General features: G+C 37.7%; 1 non-coding gene across 1 annotated transcript; it reads left to right on the top strand.

The window, feature by feature from the left end:
* The first annotated feature begins 17,081 nt into the window (after nucleotides 1-17,081).
* Nucleotides 17,082-17,187, top strand: LOC113444689 (U6 spliceosomal RNA). The gene has a single exon (XR_003375278.1). It is a non-coding gene; the product is annotated as a U6 spliceosomal RNA (small nuclear RNA).
* The last annotated feature ends 628 nt before the right edge of the window (nucleotides 17,188-17,815 follow it).

The following is a 17,815-nucleotide window of genomic DNA, read 5'->3' as shown; positions in this document are numbered from 1 at the left end:
GTTATGAAGAAGAAATTATACATCTTACTCAGTTATTATATGGATTTGTGAATCATTTCTTGTCAGCTCATACTGTTTGGGCTCCAGAGATGCCAGGAATAGAGCATATGCTTAGCATACATAAGGTCTCACATGCAGCCCCTGATATCTTCAGGTAGAATTGGAAAATAAACCAACAAACATTCTTCTTCGGACTCCACAGGACCCTGGAATCAGAGGATCCTGGAGTGTTGATAGTATTGGGCTAATGGTCCAACTAAAAAGCTGATCTCATATGTTATGGTTGTTATACTAAGCTATTAACTAAGACACCATGAACCCAACCAATGTAAGACAGCTGTATTCAACAAAGATCTGTGCTGAAGGCAAAAACGTTTGCTAAACACGAGAGAAATATTTGGCATCATCACCCCTGGTAATAATCACAGGCAACAGAGACTTGTAGTAAAAGTTGAGGATAACTCAATTAGTTCAGAGGAATGCTTTCATCATTAAGTATCTCTTAATGATAATCGCAATGAGAGAAAAGATGATCTATATTTAAAAACAACAACTCTGCCAGAAGGCTGCAGCAGCCAACATTGCTCTTTATGAGAAGCATGGTACACAAGATGATGAAAGGTACAGGCTTGGGATTCCCATTTGTCAAGAATATAACATATTTACACATCTGTCTTAAGCATTACCACTGACCAGATTGCATGGTTTCTGCAATGGCACAGTTGTATTCTATGCAGTCTTAAGAATGAGCCACAACCAATTGTATGGGGGAATGACCTTGGGAGACAAAGTGAAGAAATGCAGTTGAGGCAAAAGTCGAATAAAAAGCAACTTATCCTGCAGCAGGGATACAGGTGAAGCAAGAAGCTCAGGTTCTCAGAACCTTCCTTTTTTGGGACCTTTAGAACCTTCCTTTTTTGGGTGTAAAAGGAATGGGAGGGAGAAATACACTTTCAGACTTTCAAGATGCTGTTAATTTAACCTTACAATAAAGTAGAATTAGCTCATCTGGCCACTTTTCCAGTCTGGCCTCTCAAAGCTGACACAACTTTGCGACAATTTATGTGAGAATTTGAATCTTTTTGTCTCCTTGAACAGGTAGCCCTTAACTTGCAACAGTTCATTTAGTGATAGTTCAAAATTACAACGGTACTGCAAAAAATGACCTCTCACCTTTTTTCATACTTACAACCATGCAGCATCTCCATGACGTGATCAAAATTGAGATGCTTGTCAACAGACTCATATTTATGATGGTTGTAGTGAACTGGGGGTCATGTGGTCACCTTTGGTGGCAAAGTTAAAGTCAAGCCAGAATCACTTCACAACTGTGATACTAACAACTGCAGGGATTCATTTAGCAACTGTGGCAAGATAGGTCATAAAATGGGGAAAATACACTTAATATATGTCTCACTTAGCAACAGAATTTTTGGGCTCAATTGTGGCTATAATTCCAAGGCTACCTGCATATGAGAAGAGTCATCCCATTTCTCTCTTTCTCTCTCTCTCTGTCTCTCTCTCTCTCTCTCTGTGTCTCTCTCTATGTGTGTGCGTGTGCACACGCGTACACGCTTCTTTCTCTATGTCTCAATATTCTTAGCATCTCCCTTGCAATAGGGAAAGGCACTAACCTTTTTCCTTTTGGCACTCAAGAATATGTCCTGCATCTAATTTTCATAGCTGCTTCACAATAGTTGTCTGGAAAATGTGATGAGTGAATTTGTTGATCAATTAAACAAAATTTAAGATTGAACAATGTAATTGTTTATGAAAGGTGCTTTTCAATATTTTTATTTCTAAAAAAGTATGGTAATTATAAGCAGTGCAAGAAAATGTAATGCATACCTACAAGGATTAAAAAAGGAGATAAGAAAAGGCAATAAAACTACATATTAATAATTGCTTAACATAGCAATAGCACTTAAACTTGTATACCGTTTCACAGTGCTTTACACACTCTCTAAACAATTTACAGAGTCAGCATATTTCCCTGTACAGTCTGGGTCCTCATTTTACTGATCTCAGAAGGATGGAAGGCTGAGTCAACCCTGAGCCAGTGAGAATCGAAATTGCTGAATTGCAACCGGCAGTCAGTAGCAGTAGCCTACAGTACCGCATTCTAACCACTGCGCCACCATGGCTCGTGATAGCATACATTAATATATTTATCTGGCATAAAACAAATATGGTTATCCTGGTTAGCATAAGATAAAACCAGATCATGTATCTGAGAAAGTTTTAACTTTACCTTGACCAGAATGCAAGGGAAGAATGCAGGTCAATTTCACAGCAATGGTGATATATTTTAGCAACAATAGATTATAGTTTTATCTTTCCTGTGTTTAGCTATGGACATTCTAGCTGCAGTCAAGTAAAAATATCACTAATTCTTTAGAGAAGATATTTGTGTAAGACATTCAAGCAAAGCAATTATGGTCACATTATTTTTTTATTTTTTAAATATCTTTTCCAATCTCTGAAGCACCTCAGACCAGGAAGAAAAGATATCGGGATAAGATCATTACAAGTGGAATTAACTTTCCTTTTCTTCATTGCCAATCCAACAGAAAGGTGGAATCTTTCTTTTTTCTTTTTAATTCATGCCTGTTAAGTTTATAAGGAGTCATACATTCCAAGTCTATGAGATAGTTTAAGAATATTTTCTTTAATTTGGGCTGAGGGTGATGACAGAGGCTTTCATCCATACTTCGCTCCACTTTTTGATTCTTACTTTTATTATTATTATTTTTGGAAACATTTTTCCCAGTACATTTTTAAACCAATTAGAAGCTGGCATATTTGTTCTGTGATAATATTTTAATATAGTGATACGTCCTTTAGATGAATCTAAATGATTCAATATTCCTACTTCAAAGTTTATCAAGGGTATGCTTGAGCTTTTATTTCTGAAGGATCTAAATTGCAACTGAAATAGCCAAGCACATTTTGAAGAAGTTAATTCATTAATTATCAACTCTAAATTAATAGGATTGTCAGAATGGTGAAATTGCTTCAGTCTGTATAATTTCTGATTGATCTTTGGTTTATAAAATGTAGTAACAGATACAGGAAATTTAGGATGGCTAAAAATAGAAATAAGAGGAGAACAAGGAGGAGTCTTTAACCATTTTTTTTCCAGATTTCACTCAGATTTTAAAATTAGCACTATAAAAAAAATTATCAGCTTTAAACCTTTTAAAAGAATCTGGTAGGAATTAGGAGTTTTTAGTATCCCAGCAGCTATTTGCAACACAGATTTTGATTTCCATCTCTGCTAATAATCATATAATAGTTTATAAGTGGAAATCCACATAATTAAAAATATAAATTTGGAATTCCTGGGATAACCTGGGATATCATTCTGGGATATTTTAAAATATAACACTTTTGGTTTTTTTTCTTTACAAAGCCTCAACTTTTCCCAGTGAATATAAAATTAATAAACATTTTGTTGACATTATCTAAGAATTAATACAGATAAATCAATTGGAATAATAAAACTTGAAATAAATATAATTTAGGGAATAAAATTATCTTAATTGCTACAACTTTTCTGAGTTGTAACTATGTTTTCCCATTTCCCATTTCTCATTTTAAAAAGCAAAGTTTAAGAAGCAAAGCAGGAATGAAGTTTAATTCACAAAACTGAAGTAGTAGATTCCTAAATACTATGTTTATTTATATTTTTAAGCAATTTTTTGAATATCAAGGAATTTAAAAAGTTTCTTCTGACATTTTGGCTCAATTCTAGAACATGTAATTCTTATCAGTTGCACAGCTAGGATATGGTAATATTACTTACCTGCAGAAAGATTGAACTTACGTTTAGTTTTGTTGATTAAGAGGTCTCTGATAAACTAGTTGTATCTAATTGCTTGAGCTAAAGCTTCAATTACAAATGTAAATAATAAGGGAAATTGTAGTCATCTCTGCTTTGTGCCCCTAGGAATGGCAAATGATTCTGTATTCCAGAAAGTTATTTGAATTGTTGCAAAGGATTCGGCCTGTATTTGTTTAAGAATATTAATTAATCAAAAGTCTATTTGAAGATTTTCCACCAATATAATCAACTGCAGCTATTGCAGTTGATCAAACGGTTTCAAAATATTTAAGATAAGAATACCTAAGGGAATTTTGGTATGTCTACTGCAATGCGTGCAATTCAAAATGTGGCAAATTGGATTTGCAATCTTTGTGCCTTTAATAAATTCTGTTTGATTAGTGTTTATATAGTACTCTCTGAAAGAATTTAACCTTCTTGCCAAACAAGCTGTAAAAAACTTTAAATCTTGATTGAGCAAAGCTAAAGGACCAAAAGATTCTACAAAGTTTTTTTTAATCTTTATTTGGTTTAAGAGGCAGGATTACTCTAGACTTTGCCCATGATTTGAAATTAAACTCTTTCTTACTATAAAGAGACATCAGGTAAAACAAAGGGTGGAGGATTATGTTTATATATTAACAACAGTTGGTCTCAGGATATAACTATAATATATAAGTTTTGTGATGAAAACTAAGAGTCTTTACACATCAACTGCAAGCCATTTTACTCTCCACATGAGTTCTCCTCATTTCTCCTAATAGCTGTGTATATTCCTCCATAAGCCTGTGTAAACAAGCCATTATGAACTCTTGCTGATCAAATTATGGAGGCTGAAGCCAAACACCCAGGTTCCCTTCCCATCATTTTAGAAGATTTAAATTCAGCAAATTTAAGGAAAGAGCTCCCAAAATATTTCCAGCATGTAAATTGTCCCACCAGAGGCAAAAATACTTTAGACCAAGGGTCCCCAACCACCGGGCCGCAGACCGGTACCAGTCCGTGGAACATTTCCTACCAGGCTGCCGGTTTGCTGGGTGCTGCCATCTTGTTTGACAAGAAAGTGCTTCCGGGTGAGCTTTTCTGGTTGGAAAGTGGCGTTTGGGTCCTGAAGGAATCCTCGCGCCTTAGTTTCATCGAAGGGGGGGGCTTCGAACGAAACTAAGGTGCGAGGATTCTTTCAGCACCCAAGGCAAGGCGAGCCGAGCGACCGTCCCGAAGCCATCCCGAAGCGAAGCCCATCGACAAATGTACAAAGGAGGAGTTGAAGGTGGCGGGGAGAAGCGGGGGACGGCTGGCTGGCCAGTCGCTCAGCTTGACTTGCCTTGTCATGCGTGCTGATGCCAGTACCGGGCCGCGGATCATTTTGTGATGCTGGTACCGGGCCGTGGCACAAAAATGGTTGGGGGCCACTGCTTTAGACCACTGCTACACAACAGTAAAAGATGCTTATAGGTCTTTACCATGAGCAGCTGTGGGATACTCTGACCACTGCATGATTCACCTTGTACCTGCCTACAGACAAAGACTTAAAACCATTAAACAACAATTAAATCAATGAAGACTTGATTGGATGAGGCAAAGCTGAAACTTCAGGCCTGCCTTGATTGCACTGATTGGAATGTTTTTGAAGATGCCTCTGCAGACCTAGATGAGCTCACAGATACTGTAACATCATACGTTAGCTTCTGAGAAGACTTATGTGTACCAACAAGGAACCTGCAAATATATAGTAACAATAAACCTTGGTTCACAGCTAAACTTAAGCAGCTACGTTGTTCCAAAGAGGAAGCCTACAGAAAAGGTGACAGAATGCTATACAACCAGGCCAGAAACATATTAACAAGAGAGATCAGCAAAAAGAAGCTACTCTGAAAAGTTAAAGAATAAATTCTCAACAAATGAATCAGCAAACATGTAGAAAACTCTTAAAAACATCACTGGCTTCAGTAAGCCTCCTTCCCAGGCAGAAGAAAATCAACAACTAGCGGATGACCTGAATGTGTTTTACTGCAGGTTTGAAAAGAAACTACAGCCACCTATCTCCACAACCCACATCTCAAACATACCAACAACAGCCAAGCCTCCTACAATTGGCCCCAATCCATTGGGCTCACAACCTCTGGTGATCACAGAAAAAAGAAGTGCAAGATCTATTACACAGACAGAAGCCAGGAAAAGCACCAGGGCCAGACAAGATAACTCCTTCTTGTTTAAAAGTCTGTGCTGACCAATTGGCCCCCATCTTCACCCGAATCTTCAATAGATCACTAGAGATGTGTGATGTTCCTTCCTGCTTCAAACGTTCTACCATCATCCCAGTGCCAAAGAAGCCCTCCATCAAGGAACTGAATGACTACAGACCAGTTGTTCTAACATCTGTAGTTATGAAAATCTTTGAAAGGCTTGTGCTGTCCCACCTGAAAACCATCACAGATCCGCTGTTAGATTCCATGCAGTTTGCATACCGAGCAAATAGATCGACAGATGATGCTGTTAACATGGGTCTGCATTACATCCCACAACAACTTGCATCTCCAAATACCTATGCAAGGGTCCTCTTTATAGACTTCAGTTCAGCATTCAATACCATCATTCCAGACACTTTTCTAAGTAAATTAAACCAACTAGTGGTACCTGAACACACTTGTAAGTGGATCATAAGCTTCCTAACAGACAGGAAGCAGCAGGTGAAGCTAGGCAGAATCACATCCGATACCTGTACAATCATCACAGGGGGCCCCAAGGCTGTGTGCTATCTCCACTTCTCTTCTCCCTATATACCAATAACTGCCTCAAACAATCCATCTGTTAAAATACTGAAGTTTGCTGATGACACAACAGTAATTGGTCTCATTCGAGACAACGATGAATCTGCATACAGACAGGAGGTCATACAACTTGCCCCGTGGTGTAACTGGAACAATCTGGAACTGAACACACTCAAAACCGTAGAAATGGTGGTAGACTTTTGAAGGAACCCTCCCATACTACCACCTCTTACAATACTAGACAACACAGTATCAACAATAGAGACCTTCAAATTTCTAGGTTCTACTATATCACATGACCTAAAATGGACACCTAACATCAAAAACATCATAAAAAAAGCACAACAAAGAATGTTCTTTCTGTGCCAACTCAGAAAGCTCAAACTGCCCAAGGAGCTGCTGATACAGTTCTACAGAGGAATTATTGACTGTATCATCTGCACCTCTATAACTGTCTGGTTTAGTTCTGCAACCCAACAGGACAGACGCAGACTTCAGAGGATAATTAGGACTGCAGAAAAAGCAATTACTACCCACCTGCCTTCAACTGAGGACCTGTATACTGCACGACTCAAAAAGAGGGCTGTGAAAATATTTACAGACCCCTCACATCCCGGACATAAACTGTTTCAACTCCTTCCCTCAAAACGACGCTATAGAGCACTGCACACCAGAACAACTAGACACAAGAACAGTTTTTTCCCGAAAGCCATCACTCTGCTAAACAAATAATTCTCCCAACACTGTTCAACTATTTACACAGTATACACTACTATTACTGTTAATCTTCTCATCACTCCTTATCACCCATCCCCTTCCACTTGTGATTGTACGACTGTAACTTTGTTGCTTGTATCCTTATGATTTATACTGACTGTTTCCTAGTATGATTTGATTGTTGATTGTACTTTATGATTATTATTAAGTGTGGCATTAAGTGTAATAATTCTTGATTCTTAACGAATGTAATTTTTCTTTATGTATACTGAGAGTATTTACACCAAGACAAATTCCTTGTGTGTCCAATCACACTTGGCCAATAAAGTATCCTATCCTATTCTATTCTATTCTATTCTATTCTATTCTATTCTATTCTATTCTATTCTATTCTATTCTATTCTATAAAGCTAAAAAGAATAGCTAATCGTAAGAATTAAAATACGATATCTCGCAGTTATAATATCTTAAAAACAAGGTTATATAAAACTTATAAAACAAGGTTGTGAAGTCATCAGAACCAGTTAATGCATGATTAATTGATTAAATTAAAACTATTATTGAACAATTTATTATTTTTATTAATAGGAAATACATTATTACATGATGCCCAGTATCACAAGGTATTAAATGTTCCAGATCTGAATTTCTTTCAAGGATGGTTCAACTGAAGACCTAGAGCATGGGTGTCAAACTCACAGCCCACCCCTGGTTTAGCAAAGGGGGGGAAAGTCATAATATATCATGTGATGACAATGAGGTGTCCTAAATGAGGTGTCCCTTGACACCCCGTCCTAAAATATTGTAGGGTCCTTTTCATAAACTACATTTATACTGTAAAGAGACAATTAAAAATGTAAGAAGTAAACAAAAAGATCAGAACACATTTTCTCCAGATAACTGGGTGCTGATCTGAGATAAGCGGGGATCAGCATCTGGCAAACAACCAAACAGAAAACAATTTTCTAATCAAGGAATTACCAAGGAGAAAACTTGCCACCACACTGGTGAAGCAAACTATTATATATAAACAACCATGCTCAGAAAACACCAGGGATTTCACAGTCCAGTTTGAATTCCGTGTATTTCTAAGCCCTACTTCTAGTTTCAAATAAGTTGAATATACTTGGAATCAATTAGCACAGCATTCTCACAAGTCACAAAACCCTTGCCTTGTTAGAATCACAGCACTAGATGTTCCTTTTTATACAAATAGCTAGGTTTCCTCTGCTTCCCATCTTCCCCCTTGGACGCATTTGCCTTCTAATACTCTAGCACAGAGGTCGGCAACCTTTTGGACCTCAGGGACCACCAAACTCATTAATTTTAAATCCCGGGGACCACTAATATGAATTTTGACTAACAGTGGCTTGCTGACATTGGTGGGGGAAAGAGAGAGAGAGATCTGATCTAACCTCTCCCTCTCCCTCCCTCCCTCCCCCCTCTCTTTCTCATACACACAAACATACACACACACACAAACACACAGAGGCAGGGGTAGGATTTAAATTTCTTAACAACTGGTTCATGGGCGTGGCCTAATTTGTAGGTGTGGCTTGGTAGTCATGTGAGTGGCTGGGCATGGCTTGTATGTAAATATTATAAATATTTATGTAAATATTGATTTTTTTATAAAAAAGAGCAACTTTTACCCAAAATCAGGCAAAGCAAGCAGCAGATTGAGTTGCTCACAGAATCATAAATTCAGAGATCTATCTTTCTGCCATCGGCTACCCGAGTCTGTCACATAAAATTTGCTTGCAAGCAAACTCATAAAATTTGCTAGCGATCAAACTCACAAAATTAACTCACAACATTCCATATATGTAAACATTGAATTTTTTTATTAAAAAAAGAGCAATGTTTACACAAAATCAGGCAAAACAGGCAGGCAGATTGAGTTGCTCACAGAATCACAGATTTACTTAGAGAACTGTGTTTCTGCCATCGGCTATCTGAGTCTATAGAACGGCTCAGCTCTGCTTAAAAGCAGAGCTGAAGATCTAAAGATTAGTTAGAAAGCAAGAAATCCAACAATTTCCTGCTTTCTAGATAAATCTCCTGGCATAGCAGAGCAGCTGATGATTGGGGAAAAAAAAAAGGAAAAATAGCAACCAAGCTTGCCAGGTAAGGAGTGAGTGGGCGGGGAAGGTTTCTGCATGCCATGTGGGCGGAGCAGACTTGTGTTCCTGCATAGCTGGATTAATTGCTTTGCGGACCACCAAAATTTTCTCATGGACCACCAGTGGGCCGCAGATCACCGGTTGGTGACCACTGCTCTAGCAAATAATTTGATTGCTTACTCAGACATTAACTATCAAACAATTTGAGATGGTCCCAACAATCTGAGATGGCTTTTCTTCTTTAAATTTACTTTTCCTAGCTATAGTTCCATCCCAGCAATCTGCTACCCAAATCATTGATATTTGACAACTATTTTTTTTAGAAGGATGGATTTGGGATAATATACTGTATGTGTATACCGGCATGTGACATACTGCTACACTAATAGCAGTAATGTATGGAACAGAAAGGTTAGGGAAAAGAGATTTTCTTCTCTTCCTTTGAATTGCTTTGTCAGATAAACTTTATTTTTATAAAATTGTTACACCTATTTCCTGACACATAATATCTCCATATTTATAACATAGTGAAAGAATCATGCCCCTAGAATTTTTTTCAAGAAATAGCCCAGAAATTGTTTTCATCAACTAAGGTCTTATTACATGTTCCATCTCATATGTTTTAGGCAGGGAAATCAAACTCCTCAACTTAAGAGTTTAATTCTGTTGTACTTCTTACTTCCTGTTGTGATACCATCAATTTTTATTTTGTTAATTGCCCAGCATAAAATAACATTACATAGTGATAATTTATAGCCATCCCCAAACAAATGGCTCTTATTGCTGTTAAAATACATCTGGTGGAAAGGAGCTCACCAACTCTTGGGATAATTAGTGCTAGTGTCAAATTGTTTGGGAAGGAAGAGGGTTCATAATATTCAGCTATAATCTGCCTTTTTGTAACTTAAGATCATTGTTCCACGTCCTATACTCTTGGAAGACTGAGAACAGTTTCTGATCTTCTATATGACAACTTCTGGCATTCAATTGCCTTTTTTCAGAACTAAATACAGTACACAGTCGCCTTAGTTCCTCATGGATCTTAGTTTTGTGTCCTCTGATCACTCTTGCTACTGTTTTCAAGTCTTATCTTAGTTTCTCTGAATCTTTCTTAGAATATAGCCCCCAGAACTTGAGGAAGTCTCTGACCAGGAAGACTCAAACCAAGAAAGGTTCTTAATTACCTTTCAAGCAATTGACAGCTCAAAGCTACATTGTTTGACTGTTCCTCTCTTGGGATTGATTGAAGTATAGGAAACCAGAGAAGCTGCATATCTTGGTCAGCTACAAACTAAATAATTGCTAAATTCTTTCCTAAAGTTGAGAAAGAATGACTGGTTGAAGATCACCCATTTATCTGTATTTACTCCCTTGTTCTTGTTTATATTCATACTTATACTTGCTATCTTTTACATGTTTGAGAAACAAATAACAAACAAACTGATTTTGTGCCTAAGACAGGAATGGAATTCACAAAGTTTCTAGCCTGGTGCTTTAATTTAATGGCTCTGCCTAAAGGAGGTAGGTTTTTGTTATGTAGAATAGAATGTCCCAGGCCTTAACGGCCCATTAACAAAGGTGGGAAGGCTGAGTTTCTGCCTTTTTGAGTTTCTACTTCTCTTTTAGGGGAAATATTCTGCCTTTTTAATATATCCTAAAATATTTCATTTTCCTAGGAGAGGGGTAGGTTTTAACTTCCAACATATGGATATGTAACAAATAGCCCCAAAGCATGTATGGTAGCAGTATAATAAATATCACTAGGTTTTGCTTTGTAGAAAGCAAAAAAATCCTTCCATTTTTTTTCCTAACATTGACATCTTTTTCTTTAAACATTATTCTTTGATAATTTGTTTCTAGGATAAATAGTTTATAGTTTCAGACAAGGTACTAATTCTCATCTAGTTTCCAAACGCAATTGAAACTCCTCTTAAACTTTCCATGGTTTGCACTGCAACTTATTTGGCAGGGAGAGGTTGGGGATAGGGACAATTCTACCCTCATGAATTAGTTTCTTTGAATCATATCCTTAAATTTCTAGTCACCTTTACCAGAACCAGGCTGTAGAACAGATTCTGAGGTCTACTGATAGCTTTGCCACTAGCTGGAGTAGACCACAATTGCAACCCTTTTGATTGTTTATTTGCATGAAGGGGAGGGGAAATGGATAGACTAATAACTAGAAGGGAGCCGGTAAAACTCAGACATTTTATTTGGTAAGTAAACAAAATGAAGGAACATATTTCAATTATATACACCACCGCATTTTTAAAGCTCCCTTTGATCACTCTGGAGAAGGTTGCTGCTTGGAAAACAATGAGTCAGAGAAAATAGTGAGAGAAATGATGTAGGAAACAGATCTCAAGCTGGTTTGCCCTAAGGAGAAAGAAGAGTTAAGAGGAGCCCAAAGGATTAGCCTGCATTTTAAAACAAAATGAACACACTAAAAGCCTGTGTTCCACTGGAACGATGGGAAAAAAAAACAGAGATAAAAAGCTATATGCTTTTGACAGCAACAAAACTGTGACATGTTGACAAACATCCACTCTGACTTCACCCATTTTGGATAAAATATAGCGTTTTGCTCCTTGCATAATCACTAACCAATCTGAGAGGAAAATGGAGCTCTTCTGACATTGCTAGGCTTTGTCATTCTAAATGAAACCCTGGAGAAAAGAGCTTGAAATTTTTGCCTTGGGAGAAGTGATTTTTCTGAAGAATAAGATGACAAGGCACAAAATAGTATGCACACGTCGACAGCAAGCTGGTATAAAAGTATGATATGCATTTCAGTTTTGAGAGCAATAGGTGCCACTCTTATGCATTCTGTCACATATGATTATTGTTGAGATCAATCTGTGGATTAAATGCAGAGAAGCCTGTTTACCAATGGAAGCCGCCGGGAGGACATTTCCTAAAACAAAATCCTTACATGATCAATATGATAGAGAGCTGCTTCTGTGTGTATGTGTACCTTGCTTGCTTGCTTGCACAGATATTTCAACACCTGTCCTAGCACAATGCATTGCCTAAGGTCTTTCACAGTATCTTCCTCTAGATCAGGGTTCTTAATTATTTTGTTCCATGGATTCCTTTGAGAGTCTGGGGAAACCTTTAAATTCCTTCTGAGAAATATTTCATTTTATTTATAATTTTACAAAAAAAAACCCAATAACTTAAGATGGTAATATCCATCACACCTTCCTCCTCCTAATTTCTCCACAACTGTGAGATAGGCTGAGGGAACAACTGGCCCACAGTTACACAAGTTGGCTCTCCTGGCTATGGTGGGATTACAGCTCATTGTCTCCTACTCTCTAGTCTGATGTCTTCACCACTACACCAAACGGCTTCTTTATTTAAAGATTTGAAATCAAATACCTAGATATAAATTGTATGACAAAGGAAATGTGTTGAAATAAACTCATCAAAATATTAAAAAATAACAAATATATAATGTAGTGATATATGCAATTCATTATATCAATAACAAGACAAGCTAAATTTAGGTTAAGTGAAAATAAAGCTGTAATGTTCTTTTCCCATCCAAGTTGGTGAGCCTTTTGAAATCTATCTTTAGTCATGGAATTGATGTGCGATAATTTTTCCCATTGGCATATCTCTGGAAATGAACTATGCCTTTGGCTATATATTTGGTTCCCCTTTGTTATTGTTAAAAATGGGCATATAAGTTAAATATGTATACCTAAAAATCAAGAGTTGAATGGCAAATAATGCTACCATCTCCATAACTTTATTTTAAGAAATAGATGTTTTAAGAAAAGAAACAAGAAAATAATCCCTAAAAACAGTTCTTTCATTACCTCTACTTTGTTCTTTACATAATTCCCACTACTCATTGTACATACTTCTCTCAAGAATGGATATGGTTCTTAAAGCTGTTACAAAAACACTCTACACTTTTTCTCTTCAGCCAGGTTCTGACAGTTCTTCCACTTCATCAGAACTGAACAAATGCCCACAAAGATATTTTCTATTTTGGGAAAAGGTTGAAGTCCCATGACATCAACCATGTATCCTTGGCAGATGAACTTAGATGGTGAGTTCCAAGTTCACTGGTACTTTTTGGATTGTTCATGAGGTATGAGGCCTAGCATTGTTAAGTTGCAAAAAAAAAAGAAAGGTTTCTAAATTCTGCTTAATCATTGTTTTAATGTTTCAGTGTTATAGTATAATGGTTTGAGCTGATAGCGATGCCAAGTTTAAGGAAAATCGTGTGAATAATGCCATCACCAAAATATCATCAAAAACTGTAACCATGAGTTTTCTTACCAAAGCCTGGACTTTGATTATTTTTTTAACCACAACTAAAGATTTGTGTCAATATTCCATAGATTGACCCTTACTTTCTGGATCATAATGATGAGTCCATGTTTTGTCTGCTGTCACAGTGCTGCAAAGAACTTTCTCATTCTCATTGTCAACAATTGCGTGTGACAACAATTGCTGGCAAATATCAACTCTTAAGGCTTTCATCTCTGCTGTCAATATGAGATGAACATTTCCAATCTTGAAGGACACCAATAATATGACCCATACGTTCCTGTAAAAGGCCATGCTTGACAGCAATTTTTCTTGGAGTGAATTGCTGATTGTCCTTAATCAGTTCATCAGCCTTTCTCATGTGAAAGACATTAGAAGCTGTCACAGGTTGTGTATCTCATTCTTGATCACACAATTCAGTTCATCTTGTTTTACTGGCTTTACATTTTTTGCTCCAGCAGTGCACAGTTTTCACACCAATTTCATCATCACCATAAGCTACCTACAAGTCAGCTCTGTGGGTAGACTAGACTAAGAAACTAATGCCATATTAGTCTAAAACTTTTTTTTTTATTAGAATAGCTATACTCTTGCACATCTGAATGTGTTTCCCTCCTCCCTTACTTTATGTTCATTTGAATTAGGGAAGGATCAGTCTGAGGTGTTTTCTCAAGTTTGTTTCTTGAAATGGCCTAAATTGCACTTGTCAGATGATTGCTTTGGTAATGAATCTTCTGACTGACCTTCAAGACCATTTTCTATGCCCACTACATTTTATTTGGTAGTGAATTTCAGTTGGAGGGACTCCTAGACCAGTCAAAAATTAAATTAGGATGCATTGTTCAAACTACACACAAAACTATTTTGCTGGTTTCTACTTGAAAGTTTCAGTTTCATGAACAATAGCATCATGTATGGAGCCATAGTGATATTCTTTGAGAAGTCATCCAGAAGTCAGGAAAGTATAGAACCAGAGGTGGTATTCAGCAGGTTCTGACCAGTTCTGGAGAACCAGTAGTGGAAATTTTAAGTAATTCGGAGAACCAGTGGTAACCTTCCTCCAGGAGTAGGGAGGGAATAGATATTTTACAATATCCTTTCCCTGCCATTCCCACCAAGGCACACCCACAGAACCGGTAGTAACAAAATTTGAATCCCATCACTGAATAGAACATTATAATTTACTACAGTGGTAAATGTAAAGAGAGTTGAACTACAATGCACAGAAGAATGATGAAGAAGGTTGAAAGTTAATGGTTCAACAATAGTTCTATCCTGCATAGATCCAGTAGAAGATACTGACAACTCACTAGAGTTGAAGGCACATGGAAGTCAATCCAATAAACTTCTGTAGGGGATGCTGTCACTAAAGAATCACTATTTTGTCCTTCAATCCCTTTTCAAGATGATGATGATGACAATGATTTTATTATTAACTCAGGATAATAACTGTTTCTCAGTATAACCTGCCCATGAATGTATTTTTAATGGTGAGAGCAGTTTTACAACTCATTGCAATTTAATGCATATGATATGTGCACAGGCATCAAATTCAATCTATCACGTGATGTATTGTGATGTATCACAAGGTTTTTTGCCTTTATGGAGCTGGGGTGGGCATGGCTTGCACATGACACATCCGGCCCGTGTGCTGCCAGTTTGACACCCCGTGATAGTGGAAAGGGAGAAAGGATAGAGAAAGAGAGGGAAATCATTTCTAATTCTTAACCACTCTGTATTTTTTTTTAAATCTCTCCCTAGAAAAAGAAAGAAACAACAAGAAAAAGAAGCAAGAGATGAAGTAACATCAGTTTGGGTAAATTAATTCACACCATATTTTATTTGATAAATGCCAAAGTTATAGATGAAAAACACTAAAGAAGAGGCCAGGCATCCGAAACAAACAATGGCTTACTTATTGATTGTCACACAATTAGTAGGAAGACTTTTTCTTGCAACTATTTGTCTTTGCAGCTTTTGATTCTGCCACCCACAAGGGGCTCCCACACAGCTCATTACATAACTTCTGGACAGGATAAAGCAGGTACTGCTGATTTCTGTAGCACATGAATCAAAATGCCAATGTGCCTTTGCCCACCTACAAACTCTGGGGAAAGTTGTTTCAGATGCTTTGTTCCTTAGGAAAAACAACTTCTGAGGATGCACAGATATTAAGAATGGTCATTTTCATTAAACTGTAGGAAGAAAAAAAAATAACCTACCTGAAAAGGTCCAGCAGAGAGAAACTTTATCAGAGGGGAAAAAAAAGAATATTATTCTGCATCTTTATATAGCTGTAGGAAGCATCGCACTACTGGTCCATATACAGGTAGTCCCAAGGGTAGGATTTAACCGGTGTTACTACTGGCTCGGTGACTACATTTTGTGCATAACTAGCGTTACTACTGGTTCAGTGACTACGATTCTATAGAACCGGGCAGAACCGGTAGCATTCCACCCCTGGGTAGTCGAGTTACAACAACTCATTCAGTGACTGTTCAAAGTTACAACAGCACTGAAAAAGTGACTTATGACCAATTTTTACAATTTTGACTGTTACAGCATCCCCATAGTCATATAATCAAAATTCGGACACTTGGCAACTGACTCATATTTATGACAGTTACAATGTCCCGGGGTTATCCTATCACCTTTGTGACCCAAAGGCACTTTTTTCAAAAGGCAACTGGAATTTGCTTTTCCTTGAAGACATTTCTCTTGTTATCCAAGAAGCTTCTTCAGTTCTGACTAAATGGTGGAGGATTGACGGATTTATATTCCTTGCAGTCATTTGGTTCAGAGGTGTTCAGCAGGTTCTGACCAGTTCTGGAGAACTGGTAGCGGAAATTTGGAGTAGTTCAGAGAACGGGCAAATACCACCTCTGACTGGACATTTAACGGTATCCTTCCTCTGCCACACCCACCAAGCCATGCCCACAGAACCGGTAGTAAAATTTTTTGAATCCCACCACTGATTTCATTGTTAACACTCTTTCTGAGAGTCGTTGAGGCTGCTTGTAGGTTTATCTGTGCCCTCAGGGTCACCCGAACAGTTCAAATGAGTGTGGAACCTTCTTGGAACTATTGAAAGGACTGTGTTGTAAACAGTACATAGATGGCATCAAATCCAGTTGTCTTTTGAAAAAAAGCACCTTTGGACAACTATGGATGACTGACAATCTCCATAGATGTCTTTTGTGACCGTTTGCCTAGCAAAGTCAGTGGAGAAGCTAGATTCCTTTAACAACGATGTTACTAATTTAACAACTGCAGTGATTCCCTTAACAAATATGGCAAAAAGCTTGTAAAACGAAGCAAAACTCACTTAACAACCATCTCATTTAGCAACAGAAATGTTGGGCTGTGCTCGCTTTGGCAGCACATATACTAAAATTGGACCGATACAGAGAAGATTAGCATGGCCCTGTGTAAGGATGACACGCAAATTCATGAAGCGTTCCATAATAATAATAATAAAAAAAGAAATGTTGGGCTCCATTGTGGTCGTAAGATGAGAACTACTACCTGTAAAAGTTTTGGTTTTCCTTAAAATTCAGCCTTCATGGAAAGAAGGCAGGCAGCTATGTCAGCAAATATTGCTTCAGCAGAATATTTTCCTTGTTCTTGGGAGACAGTGAGAGGGATGATTCTCCATGGAGAAGATTGGGCAGAAGAAAATAATTAGGCCTGAACTCTTTGAAGAGGAAGTGGGGCCTAGAGGGACAGGGCAGGATCTCCTGACATTAACAGGATAGATACAGTGGTGGGATTCAAATGTTTTTATTACCGGTTCTGTGGGCATGGTTTGGTGGGCGTGGCTTGGTGGACATGGCTTGGTGGGCATGGCAGGGGAAGGATGCTGTAAAATATCCATTCCCACCCCACTCTAGAGGAAGGATACTGCAAAATCCCATACCCTCCTCACCCCAGTAACCTGCTTTCCAGCTATGCAGGTCAACAAAAGAAGATCCAGCTGATCAGCTGCACCTCGGAAGGCAGAGAATAGATAAGTCGGGGCCAGTCAGAAGTGATATTTGCCAGTTCTCTGAACTACTCAAAATTTATGCTACTGGTTCTCCAGAACTGGTCAGAACCTG

The sequence above is a fragment of the Pseudonaja textilis genome, chromosome 1, assembly GCF_049901715.1.
Source record: "Pseudonaja textilis isolate UNSWEBS1 chromosome 1, rPseTex1.2, whole genome shotgun sequence".
Lineage (NCBI taxonomy): Eukaryota > Metazoa > Chordata > Lepidosauria > Squamata > Elapidae > Pseudonaja > Pseudonaja textilis.
This window is presented reverse-complemented; position numbering and strand designations above follow the sequence as displayed.